Genomic DNA, 13,807 nt, shown 5'->3' with positions numbered 1-13,807 from the left:
TAGCAACACATTAGTTACAAAAATCACCATTAGCAATAACCACAAATCCATTGCAAGTGTCCATTTACAATAATTTTTTTCATGCCACACCTTTGGCTCAATACCATTGGGGTTTTGGCGTATTCAGGGTTACCCTGTGGCTTCCCTTTGCAAAATTAAGTTCTCTCTTTCCTCCTTGTCCTGAAGGATCAAACCCTGATTTCTCTTGCTTAACAGAATTCACTGGCTGATGTGGTGTGCCCTCTGTGCTAACAGCTATTAGCAAGTCTTTCTCCCCCCAGTCAGTGAAGTAATTTGCATTACCACAAACGCTAGTTTCTAAATTCTCAGCTGCTACCAATTTCAAGGCTGGACATTCATTCTTCCCTTCAGTAGGATCGTGTTCTCTCCCCTCCCATTTTCCTAAAAGGTTGAAAACTGAAAGTTCCTGCTCACAGGCATTCCTTTGTTGGCTAGGTGTGTTCACCAACTGTAGCACCTCTGTGCTATGAACATCTACACAGATGCTCTTCTGCCTGCTTGCTTGTGAATCTGCCACCACCAGTAACACAGAGATTGGACTCTGTTTTAAAGAGATACCAAACCAATTCAAAGTACTTAAGGGTGAGCGTTTGCTTGCTCTCCCCTGCAGCCTCAAGCATTCGGCCATAAAACTGTTCTGCTCTGACACACCGGCAGCCAAATCTGTCCTCAGACTCTGAAGCACAGACTGCTCACCCACAGAATTAGCATGGAGACATTCCTCTCTCAACAACCTTGTCTCCCCAACAAACTGGTCAAGCACAGCCACTTGCTTATAGGACTGTTCAACTTCCTTAACAGCTTTTACTCCATCTGAGACCTTCTCAAAGCCACCCACACTGGATCTTTCAAAAGGAAAGTCAGTGGCTCCATTCACCACAGAAAATTTCTGGCTGTTAGGAACTGAAATTTCCTGGATCAAATCATTTCCACACCCCTCAGCTACAGCAAACTGCACAGGTTACCATGAGGATTCTTTTCTCTAGGAGCTTTTCTAAGCAACAATTCACCCCTCACAGAAATTCTGCCCTTACCCTCTTCACCTGGGGCTTGCGCTAAAGGAACACTTCCCCAGGGCTGCCGAGAGTGGGTTCGGGCCCCGGTGAAAATTTTTTTCAGGCCTCCCCACCCCATCAAGGGTGTACTGGTTAAACAGGGCTGACAAAGCCAGGCCCCGGCCCTCCTTCCAGACCACCAGGCCCCTGTAATTTGTACCGGCTTTTACACACTCTCTCTCTCTCTCTCTCCCATCGGCCCTGCTTCCCTGAGCAACAAGAGACTCTTTCCGGGTCTCACTTACATCCAGAATCACCTCTGGCCCATCAGGTGGATTCCTACCCAATCCCCTTTCAGGTAAACTGCTAGATTTCATAGTCAAAAGGTGAGAAGCATTTTCCTTCCCTTTACCACACACAAGGTCAGGAATCTTTTCCTTCTTGCTACAAGTTTCCAAACTGTCAGTAGGTAACACAATCAAACCACCTCCATGCTCTTCTTGTGCCCTAGCTAGGGTATCACTCTGATCAGACAGAGCTGCTACATCCTTTCCCAACAACAGACAAACTACAAGCACCCGAATTGTCTGGTCTCTGGGATTTCATCATGACACTAACTGGATGCACCCCAGTCACAGTGCTATTCTCCCCAGCAGACACAAACTTAGGACCATTCCCCTCCTGGGCTTTAGTTGAATCCAGAACCAACTCCGAGACAACTGCACTATTCTCAACCCTCCCAGGCTGAAAGGCACCTTCTGTCTGCTCCACAGACAAAGAAAAGCTGGAGGAACCTTCCCCTTTAACAGACATGCAGCTTGGGATCTCATTTCCCAGCACACAGGGCTGTTCACAGACAACGGCTTGGAGACCGGGGTAGCTCCCTCCATAGGCAAGTCAATACCCCTGACAGATACAGGCACATTCCCTTCACTGTCACAATTCTCCACACAGCTAAGGTGTAGGGATATTCATCTTCCACTAACCTTGCCTTCCCAAACCGCTGATAAGAAAAAGCCATCAACTCGCCAGGCTGTCTAGGCTCATACAAACTTTCCTTGTCATAGAATCACAGAATATCAGGGTTAGAAGGGACCTCAGGAGGTACCTAGTCCAACCCCCTGCTCAAAGCAGGACCAATCCCCAACTAAATCATCCCAGCCAGGGCTTTGTCAAGCCTGACCTTAAAAACCTCTAAGGATGGAGATTCCACCACCTCCCTAGGGAACCCATTCCAGTGCTTCACCACCCTCCTAGGGAAAAAGTTTTTCCTAATATCCAACCTGAACCTCCCCCACTGCAACTTGAGACCATTACTGCTTGTTCTGTCATCTGGTACCACGGAGAACAGTCTAGATCCATCCTCTTTGGAACCCCCTTCCAGTACTTGAAAGCAGCTATCAACCCCCGCCCCCATTTCTTCTCTTCTGCAGACCAAACAATCCCAGTTCCCTCAGTCTCTACTCATAAGTTACGTGCTCCAGCCCCCTAATCATTTCTGCTGCCCTCCGCTGGACTCTTTCCAATTTTTCCACATCCTTCTTGTAGTGTGGGGCCCAAAACTGGACACAGTTCTCCAGACGAGGCCTCACCAATGTCGACTAGAGGGGAATGATCTCGTTCCTCGATCTGCTGGCAATGTCCCTACTTATACAGCCCAAAATGCTGTTAGCCTTCTTGGGAACAAGGGGACACTGTTGACTCATATCCAGCTTCTCATCTACTGTAACCCCTAGGTCCTTGTCCTCCTCTCAATGGTCATAGCATAATGGGTTAAACACAGAAAACTGCTCAGAGTAATATAGCATTGTGACGAAGTGGGACTGTTCTTAATGTTTCCTCTGAATATTGAGTGGGTGCCTCAGTTTCTGGCTGACAGTCTGTCTCCTGGCAACAAATGGCTAGGCCCTTCCCCCCTGCAAGGGGATGCCAAAGGTGTAGGAGAACAAAGAGATCAGGTGACCTCCTGGCCCGGGAAAGGAACTCGGCAGAGACGGAGGGGCTGGAGGGGGTTTCAGTTTGGAACTGGCTGGGGATGGGAAGTGAGGGCAGACAGGGTTGTCTGGCTCACTGGGCCCCAAAATGGAAGTGTAGACGTCCGCTGTTGGGGTTCGCCCCTCTCTGGGGTGGCAGGGAGCCAGGCCACCTCACTACATGCCACAGCAAATGACAGTTCCAGGCTCAGACCCTCAGGCAGGGGCTGAGCAACCAGTTCAGTATATTAAGCCCAGGCCCTGGGTCAGGGCGGGCAACAAACAACAGTTCAGGGCTCAGACCTTCAGGCAGGGGCTGAGCAAATAGTTCAGTACATTAAGCCCAGGCTCCTGGGCCTGAGCGTCGGGGCGAAGGGGAGACTGCCACCCGTGAGTGGCGTGGCAGGGGGAACACAGGCCCATCCTCTCCTCTGGGTCCCAGCCCGGGGCCCTAACAGTGGGAGGCAGCCTGCTGCTGTGTCAGTGGGGATCCTGGCCACAACACACTGACATTGGCTCTGGGTGTGCTGCAGCTAGACTAGGGTTGGCTGCCCCCAGGCTACTTCCAGACTCCCCCTCGGGGCTTATCTGGATCCTGGGGTTGTCCTCTGCAGGGTCAAGGTGCATGGGTTCGTCCCAGCCGGGGCTGGGTGGTAGGTCCGACAACGCCTCCAGAAAGTCGGCCCAGGGTAGCTCCGGCGGCTCCTCTAGGTAGCGGGCACAGGGGAGCTCAGGCTAGCCTGGGCGGCTGCCCTGGGTCACAGGGGGTTCCCAGTCTCGAGATCCCTGAGGGACGTCGGCTCGCTCTGGCTGCTGGGGCTTAACTGAGCTCTGAGGGCTGGCCTTTATAGTTCCGGATTGGCGCCTGGCCTTTTGCAGGGTGGGCTCAGAGCTTTTTAGCTCTGCCCAGTCCAGCATCTGGCTGGGCTCTTCCTCCTCTGGGACGGCTGGGAGCCAGGCCGCCTCACTACAGGACCCTGCCGAGGGGTCCCGTTCTCTGTACCTACAAGCTCTGTTTTAGACTGTGTTCCTGTTATCGAATAAACCTCTGTTTTACTGGCTGGCTGAGCGTCAACATCTGACTGCAAAGTGGGGGTGCAGGACCCTCTGGCTTCCCCAGGACCCCGCCAGGGCGGACTCGCTGTGGGAAGCGCACGGAGGGGCAGAGGATGCTGAATGCTTCAAGGAGAGACCCAGGAGGTGAAGCCCTGTGAGCTTCTTGCCCTGAAGACAGTCTGCTCCAAGGGAGAGAAGGCTCCTCAAAGTCCTGAATGACTTTGTGGGGAGCAGTTCCAGAGCACCGCCCAGGGACTCTGTGACAAGCATACCAACGTTGTTATAAACTGGACTTCCAAGAGGATACAGTTTCTGCTGTTCCTCCATTGCTTTTTTAAATTGGAGCTGAAGGCTGACAGTTTCTTGTTGCATATGGCAAACCCTCTCTTCAACAGTCATCAGTTCCATATGCCCCCTGTAAGCTTCTTTTTCCAGCTGGACCAAGGCTTGCTTCTCTCTCATTCAAATTTCTGCCAATTTTTGATTATGTTCAAATTGCAGGCTGTCTCTCAGGGTTTGCTGTTTCATTGTTTCTGCTGATGCTTTTTGGCTCATGGTCACTGATCTTTAACCCAACTAAACTCTCAGTCCCCAAATTCAAATTTGGATAGTGTGGGGTTCTGATGCAAAGCTTAATTGACCTGGTTCTGAGGCTCCTAGCACAACTACACCACTGTAATGATGCTGCCTTTGGTGGGACACAACTGAGAGTATCAAGTCAGGACAAATTGCTTAGAGCAGGGCAGTCACAGCCCAAAGCTGGGTGTTCTTTATTACTAACACATGCCAAACCAGACAGACAGAGAGGACTTTGGTCTCACCCCACTGGCTAACCACAAGTCACACAAGCAATTCCCTTAGACACTCCAGTTTCCCAGTATCACCACCAGTGCCACTTGTCCTGGGGATGAATGGTTATGAAAACCAACACCCCAGTAAAGGAAAAAAGGTTCTCTCAATCCCAAAGGACCAAGGCCAAGACCCAGGTCAATATACAAGTCAGATCTTACCCACAAATCACGCTGTTGTCAATCCTTTAGGATCTAAAATCTAAAGGTTTATTCATAAAGAGAAAGACATATAGATGAGAGCTAGAATTGGTTAAATGGAATCAATTACATACAGTAATGGCACAGTTCTTGGTTCAGGCTTGTAGCAGTGATGGAATAAACTGCAGGTTCAAATCAAGTCTCTGGAACATCCTCCACTGGGATGGGTCATTCAGTCCTTTGTTCAGAGCTTCAGTTTGTAGCAAAGTCCCTCCAGAGGTAAGAAGCAGGATTGATGACAAGATGGAGGAGATGCAGCAGCTTTTTATAGTCTCTTGCCATGTGACCTGTGCTTCCTTTGTTCCAAACACAAGCTGACCAGCACATGGCCTGGAAAAACTGTAGAGTTCTGTCCATAGGCATGTTCCTGCCTTGATGAGTCACAAGGTGTATCTGCTTTGTCTCAATGGGTCAGTTATAGCTTATGGTCCTTAATGGGCCATCAAGCAGGCTAGGCTGAGCTGAAGCCAAATTGTCTGCGGTGTCGCCCAGAAGTAGAGCACAAGTTTGAAATATAGACAGGACAGAGCCAATACTTATAACTTTAAATACAAAATGATACATGCACCCAAACAGCATAACTATAACCAGCAAATCATAACCTTGTCTTAGACACTTTACTTAACCTCCTTTGTACAAGATTTCTTTTGGCCCACTCTGGACCCTATCTTTAGCAAAGCTTTTGATACCATCTCCCACAGTATTCTTCAGAGCAAGTTAAAGAAGTATGGGCGGGATGAATGGACTATAAGGTGGACAGAAAACTGGCTAGATCTTCGGGCTCAACAGGTAGTGATCAATGGCTCCATGCCTAGTTGGCAGCCGGTATCAACCAGAGTGCCCCAAGGGTCGGTCTTGGGGCTGGTTTTGTTTAATATCTTCAATAATGATCTGGAGGATGATGTGGACTGCACCCTCAGCAAGTTTGCAGCTGACACTAAACTGGGCAGGGAGGTAGATATGCTGGAGGGTAGGATTAGGGTCCAGAGTGACCAAGACAAATTGGAGGATTGGGCCAAAAGAAACCTGATGAGATTCAACAAGGACAAGTGCAGAGTCCTCTGCTTAGGAAGGAAGAATCCCATGCACTGCTACAGGCTGGGGACTGACTGGCTAAGCTGCAGTTCTGCAGAAAAGGACCTGGGGGTTACAGTGGATGAGAAGCTGGATACGAGTCAGCAGTGTGCCCTTGTTGCCGAGAAGGCTAATGGCATATTGGGCTGCATTAGTAGGAGCATTGCCAGCAGATCGAGGGAAGTGATTATTCCCCTCTATTTGGCATCGGTGAGGCCACATCTGGAGTACTATGTCCGGTTTTGGTCCCCCAACTACAGAAAGGATGTGAACGAATTGGAGCTAGTCCAGCATAGAGCAAAGAAAAATTTTAGGGGCTGGGGCACAGAACTTATGAGGAGAGGCTGAGGGAACTGGGATTGTTTAGTCTGCAGAAGAGAAGAATGAGGGGGGATTTGATAGCTGCATTCAACTACATGGAAAGGGGGTTCCAAAGAGGATGGATCTAGACTGTTTTCAGTGGTACCAGATGACAGAACAAGGAGCAATGGTCTCAAGTTGCAGTGGGGGAGGTTCAGGTTGGATATTAGGAAATACTATTTCACTAGGAGGGTGGAGGAATTGGTTATCTAGGGAGGTGGTGGAATCTCCATCCTTAGAGGTTTTTAAGGTCAGGCTTGACAAAGCCCTGGCTGGGATGATTTAGTTGGGGTTGGTCCTGCTTTGATCAGGGGGTTGGACTAGATACCTCCTGAGGTCCCTTCTAACCTTCTATGATTCTATCCCTACCCTCCAGTGTATCTACCTCTCCCCCTAGCATAGTGTAATCCACGAACTTGCTGAAGGTGCAATCCATACCATCATCCAGATGTTGAACAAAACTGGCCCCAGGACCGACCCTTGGGGCACTCCACTTGATATCGGCTGCCACCTAGACATGGAGCCATTGATCACTACCCTTTGAGCCCAATGATCTAGCCAGCTTTCTATCCACCTTATAGTCCATTCATCCAGCCCATACTTCTTTAACTTGCTGGCAAGAATACTGTGGGAGACCGTATCAAAAGCTTTGCTAAGGTCAAGCTATATCACATCCAGCGCTTTCCCCATATCCACAGAGCCAGTTATCTCATCACAGAAGGCAATCAGGTTGGTCAGGCATGACTTGCCCGTGGTGAATCCATGCTGACTGTTCCTGATCACCTTCCTCTCCTCCAACTGCTTCAGAATGGTTTCCTTGCAGACCTGCTCCCTGATTCTTCTGGGGACTGGGGTGAGACTGACTGGCCTGTAGTTCCCCGGATCCTCCTTCTTCCCTGTTTCAAAGATGGGCACTACATTAGCCTTTTGCCAATTGTCCATTAGAACTCAGTACCATTCAGTGAGTCCGCAGCTTTGGCTGGGAGCATGTCCTGATGTAGCCACAGCACTATTGTGCTGGCACACCCGCATCACACAGATTCTGCCATGTCAGTGCAAGCCCATGGGTGTGACCAGCCCGAGGCCCAAGATGCCTCCATCAGTTTTACCTCCTGCAAACTGATTCCAGTTACCTCCATGCAAAGGCTGCCCTGGGCCCTCCCCAGATAAACCTCTGGGTGGTTCTCACAGGGCAGTGCGTGGCCTCCTGCCCTGGGCTGCAGCACTGATAAAGCTCAGCCAGCCACAGGCGAGGGTCTAACAAGGCTAAGGAGGTGGCTCAGTCCCACAGCCCAGCTTTGGCACTGGCTCTAGGAGGAACCCTGCAGTGTGCCAGACCCAAGTGGGCCTCCACAAGGGTCTGAGAATGACAGAGCCACAGCAGGGTGTCCTCAAGCCTCCCTGTCCTGCAGGGCTCTTCATGACCTCCCCCATCACTGGATTTAAGTGGGGGGATCTTCAGCTAGACCAGCAGAGGCAGGAGGTCCAGTGAAGGGAGCGAACTGACTGTGAGAAGCAGTGAATGCATGAGGAAGAGTGACAGCAGCACCAGGAGATGCAGGGAAAGCATGAACTGGAGCTGGAGATGTGGAGAGAAAAGAGGAACCACAGAGGGGTATGTGGGGAAAGGCCCTGGGATGCCAATTCCACAGGGAGCCTAGAAGGGGGGAAACAGTCCAAGAGAGTTGGCAGTTTTTCAGAGACAAGAACAAACTATCCCCCAGCATAGGACGGACAGGAAGTCTGAAAAAAGACCACCCTGTCTTAACCAGGAGATCTTCAATGATCTGAACCTCAAACAGGAGTCCTACAAAAAGTGGAAACTTGGTCAAATTACAAAGGATGAATATAAACAAACACCACAAATCTGTAAGGACAAAATGAGAAAGGCCAAGGCACAAAACGAGATCAAACTAGCTGGAGACATAAGGGGTAACAAGAAAACATTCTACAGATGCATTAGAAGCAAGAGGAAGGCCAAAGACAGGGTAGCCCCATTACTCAGTGAGTAGAGGGGAGACAATAACAGAAAATGTGGAAATGCAGAGGTGTTTGTAATGTTATTCACATAACCTGTAGCCGTATAGATCATCATTGTGACCACTGTTATATATTTGCAGCAAATGTTGTACAAAGGTTGTCATGTGAAAGGCCTATGGAGAGGTTCTGGTTTGCTGGTTCTGATTGTGCTCTCTCTGTGTGTGTATCAATTTTGTAGTTGAAGTTATGAGTGTTGGCTCTATACTGTCTGTACTTCAAACTTGTGCTCTGCTTCTCGGTGACATCCAGACAAGTTGGTGTTAGCTCTGCCTAGCCTGCTTGATGGCCTATTAAGGACCATCAACTACACAACTGACCCACTGAGAGGAGGCAGATACGCCTTGTGACTCAGCAAAGTATGCAGGGACTTGCCCATGTGACTCCAGATTCCATTTTGCTGTAATTTTCCACAGTAAGAACAAAGAAGTGTTCTTACACCTGGAAAAGACTATAAGAGGCTGATGCCTCATCTCTATCTTGTCTTCAATCCTGCTTCTTACCTCTTGAGGGACTTTGCAACAAACTGAAGCTCTACACAAAGGACTGATGACCCATCCCAGTGGGGTAAGATCTGATATGTATATTGACCTAGGTCTGGGGGTTGGTCCTTTGGGATCAGGAGAACCTTTTTTCTTTTACTGGGATGTTGGTTTTCATAACCATTCATCCCTATAACGAGTGGTACTGGTGGTGAATTGCTTGTATGACTTGTGGTTAGCCAGTGGAGTGAGACCGAAGTCCTCTCTGTGTGGCTGGTTTGGTTTGCCTTAGAGGTGGAAAAACCCCAGCCTTGGGCTGTAACTGCCCTGTTTTAAGAGATTTGTCCTGAATTGGCACTCTCAGTTGGGTCCTGCCAGAACTGCATTGTCACAGACCCATCCCAGCTGTGGATGTTCCATACACTAGATTTGAACCTGCAGTTTATTCCATCACTGCTACAAACCTGAACCAAGAACTTTACCATTACTGGATGTAATTGATTCCATCTAACCAATTCTAGCTCTCATCTATTGTGATGATGCGGTTCTGGCAGGACCCCTGGGGTTTTTCCACCTCTAAGGCAAACCAAACCAGCCAGACAAAGAGGACTTTGGTTTCACCCCACTGGCTAACCACAAGTCACACAAGCAATTTCCTTTGACACTCCGGTTTCCCAGTATCACCACCAGTGCCACTTGTCCTGGGGATGAATGATTATGAAAACCAACACCCCAATATAGGAAAAAGGTTCTCTCGATCCCAAAGAATCAAACGCCAGACCCAGGTCAATTGACAAATCAGAACTTACCCACACATCAAGCAGTTGCCAATCCTTTAAAATCTAAAATCTAAAGGTTTATTCATAAAGGGAAAAAGATAAGAGATGAGAGCTAGAATTGGTTACATGGAATCAATTACATACAGTGATGGCAAAGTTCTTAGTTCAGGCTTGTAGCAGTGATTGAATAAACTGCAGGTTCAAATCAAGTCTCTCTGGAACATCCCCCACTGGGATGGGTCATTCAGTCCTTTGTTCAGAGCTTCAGTTTGTAGCAAAGTCCCTCAAGAGGTAAGAAGCAGAATTGAAGACAAGATGGAGATGAGGCATCAGCCTTTTATAGGCTTTTTCCAGGTGTAAGAACACCTCTTTGTTCTTACTGTGGAAAATTACAGCAAAATGGAGTCTGGAGTCACATGGGCAAATCTCTGCATACTTTGCTGAGTTACAAGGCGTATCTGCCTTCTCTCAATGGGTCAATTGAATAGCTGATGGTCCTTAATGGGCCATCAAGCAGGCTAGGCAGAGCTAATACCAACTTGTCTGGGATGTCACCCAGAAGCACAGCATAAATTTGAAATACAGACAGTATAAAACCAACACTCATAACTTCAACTACAAAATGATACACATATATAGACACCATAATTATAACCAGCAACCCATAACCTGGTCTTAGACACCGTATATGACCCCCTTTACATAAGATTTGGTGCCACTACAGGACCATGGTTGCAATCATGTTCTATATGGTCCCAGATTATATCAATAACGTCACATCTATATCTTTTTCCTTTTATGAATAAACCTTTAGATTTTAGACCCTAAAATTGGCAACAGCGTGATTTGTGGGTAAGATCTGATTTGTATATTGACCTGGGTCTGGGGCGTGGTCCTTTGGGATTGAGAGAATCCTTTTTCTTTTACTGACGACTGGAAAAGGGCAAATATAGTCCCCACCTATAAAAAGGGAAATAAGGACAACCCAGGGAATTGCAAACCAGTCAGCTTAAATTCTGTACCCGGAGAGATAATGGAGCAAATAATTAAGCAATCAATTTACAGACACTTAGAACAGGGGTTGGCAACCTTTCAGAAGTGGTCCTCTGAGCCTTGATTTATTCACTCTAATTTAAGGTTTTGTGTGCCAGTAATACATTTTAATGTTTTTAGAAGGTCTCTTTATATAAGTCTATAACTAAACTATTGTAGTATGTAAAGTAAATAAGGTTTTTAAAATGTTTAAGAAACTTCATTTAAAATTAAATTAAAATGCACATCCCCACCCCTGACCGGTGGCCAGGATCCAGGCAGTGTGAATGCCCCTGAAGATCAGCTTTGGTGCTGCCTTCGGCATTCATGCCATAGGTTGCCTACCCCTGACCTAGAAGATAATAAGGTGATAAGTAACAGTAGCATGGATTTGTCAGGAACAAATCCTGTCAAACCAACCTAATAGCTTTCTGTGACAAGGTAACAAGGCTGTGGACAGGGAGGAAGTGGTAGATGTGGTATATCTTGACTTTAGTAAGGCTTTTGGTATTGTTTCACATGACCTCCTCATAAACAAACTAGGGCAATACAACCTAGATGGAATTACTATAAGCTGAGTGCAGAACTGGCTGGAAAACCGTTCCCAGAGAGTAGTTATCCGTGGTTCACAGTCAAGCTGGAAGGGCATAACGAGTGGGATCCTGGAGGGACTGGTTCTGGGACTGGTTCTGTTCAATATCTTCATCAATGATTTAGCTAATGGCATAAGAGCTCACTTATAAAATTTGTAGATGATGCCAAGCTGGGAAGGGCTGCAAGTGCTTTGGAAGATAGGATTAAAATTCAAAATGATCTGGACAAACTGGAGAAATGGTCTGAAGTAAACAGGATGAAATTCAATGAGGACCAATGCAAAGTGCTCCCCTTAGGAAGGAGCAGTCAGTTGCACACACACACAATGGGCAATGACTGCCTAGGAAGGAGTCCTGCGGAAAGGGATCTGGGGGTCATAGTGGCTCACCAGCTAAATATGAGTCAATGGTGTAACGCTGTTGCAAAAAAAAAGCAAACATCCTTCTAGACTGTATCAGCAGGAGTGGTAAATAATGATGGGGGCTGGGTGAGTTCTACAGACCAGCCTGGATTGCTTGGTAAAGGGAGGCGCGTTTGAGTAACATGGGTTTTAATCCAGCCAAATGCAAGGTCAGACCTCTAGGCCCAAAGGTCACACTCATGAAATGAGAGACTCTATCCTGGAACGTGGCAACACTGACAAGAACCTAAGGGCCATGGTAGAAATCACCTGAACATGAGCTCCCAGCACATCACTGTAGCTAAGTGGACAACATGACTCTTGGACATATAAGCAAGGACTAGTAAGGAGGAACGAGGAGGCAATATTACGTCTGTCTGTGCCATTAGTAGATACTGTGACCAGTTCTGGGGACGCCCCTCAAACATGACATGGAACCACTGGAAAGGTGGAGTGAGGGGGCAGGGCATCCCAGAGGGGGAGGGACCCTCACTAGCCCTCTATGAAAGGCGCTACAAGGGGATTGGAAGGCTGGAGAAGGTGAGAGGCTAAAGTTTAGCTGAGAGAAGGATAAGAAGTGACTTGGCTGCATGGGAAGGAGGTTTCAGACAGCAGCTGGAGGAAAAGGCAGAATGTCACCCCATGGGTGCACGCTGAAGTTAGACAAATTCAGAGTGGAAAGAGGCACAAATCTGTAACAGACGTATTGCAGCATGAGCTTTCGTGGGTGAATACCCACTTTGTCAGATGCATGTCAAATGGCTAAGACTGGAGTTGGTTCTGTGCCTTGGAGTCTCCCCTCTGGCCTGCTCTCTCAGACCCACTCCAGCTCAAGCTGAGGTGATGCTCTGGGTGCAGGAATTGCTGGTGAGGGGCGCTTGCTTGGGCTGTGCAGCAGGTTGGGTTGGACAGTCGTAGTGGTCCCTTCTGGTCGTAGACTATATGAGTCTGTGACATCATCATGTTTCAATAGCCACAGCCATGCTTGGCTGACCCCATCTCATTAGCATAACCATGCTCACGTTCCCTGCCCCAGCTGCTGTTCCGCTACGGCAGCTTAGCCCCTACACAGCCTTGGGCTGCAGGCTGGAGAATGACTTTCAAAGGGCAGCACTGTACCCCCTTTGCACGCTGCTGTTACCAGGGAACATGGCCCCAGGTGTACTGTGCATGTGTCCATAGCGCCTAGAGCAGTGCAGACAGCTCCCACCAGGCCAGGCAGCTCTGTGGGTGCAGGAGCTGTTTGGTTTCTGTAGCTGTCGTGTCATGCACCTGCAGGAAGTGCTGTGGTGTGGGCCTGTGCCCCAGGGTTTCAGTAGCCTTGGCAGAGGCCTTCAGCTTTAGTGATGTAATCCGATGGGCGCCACGAGTTCTCTCTCTTGCCCTTGCTTGATGAACTAGAGAAAAGGGCCTCATGAGCAGATCTTATTTGCAAAGACACACCTACTTTGCCAAGATCAATTCTGGCCATTTTGGGATAAAATCCAGCTATTTCCTGTCCTGCCTGGCAAAGGAGGCCCAGTGAAACCAGACAGACTAGAGAGGAACATTAAAGAGCATAAAAGACTTGGTTGTTTACTCTACCCCGCACTGCTGTGAAGCTAAATCTTACAAGTGAATTCTTTCCACCAGCTGAGCTTGCAGCTCAGAGAAGATGGGGGAAAGGGAATGACAAGGAGGACCTGGATCTCATTGCTGCTTGGACTCGGGGCAAGGTTTCTAGGCATAAGCAAGGGATCCCCAGCAACTTAGTCTGCTCTAGTCCTAAAGGACACATAGAGCTTGTTTATGATCAGAGCTTGTATTACCTTTGGAAACTTAAGACTGTAACTGTGATGGACTGGGAATGTTCTGTAATATTTTATATGAATACTGTGTGTTCCTCAGTTTCCTGTGTGCTGCATTGTTAGCTAGGTGGCAGGAAAAGGTTTTTACTCACTGCAGAGACCCAGAGC

General features: G+C 48.2%; 1 long non-coding RNA gene across 1 annotated transcript; it reads right to left on the bottom strand.

The window, feature by feature from the left end:
• Positions 1–1,870: 1,870 nt before the first annotated feature.
• Positions 1,871–13,029, bottom strand: LOC115642937. Its single transcript, XR_003998262.1, has 4 exons — positions 13,018–13,029; positions 5,853–5,858; positions 3,274–3,285; positions 1,871–1,970 (listed from the first exon to the last, which is right to left on the bottom strand). It is a non-coding gene; the product is annotated as an uncharacterized LOC115642937 (long non-coding RNA).
• Positions 13,030–13,807: the final 778 nt, after the last annotated feature.

Source organism: Gopherus evgoodei, unplaced genomic scaffold, assembly GCF_007399415.2.
Source record: "Gopherus evgoodei ecotype Sinaloan lineage unplaced genomic scaffold, rGopEvg1_v1.p scaffold_47_arrow_ctg1, whole genome shotgun sequence".
In the NCBI taxonomy this organism is placed as follows: Eukaryota; Metazoa; Chordata; order Testudines; family Testudinidae; genus Gopherus; species Gopherus evgoodei.
Note: the sequence above shows the minus strand (reverse complement) of the source record. Positions and strands in the feature narration are given on the sequence as shown.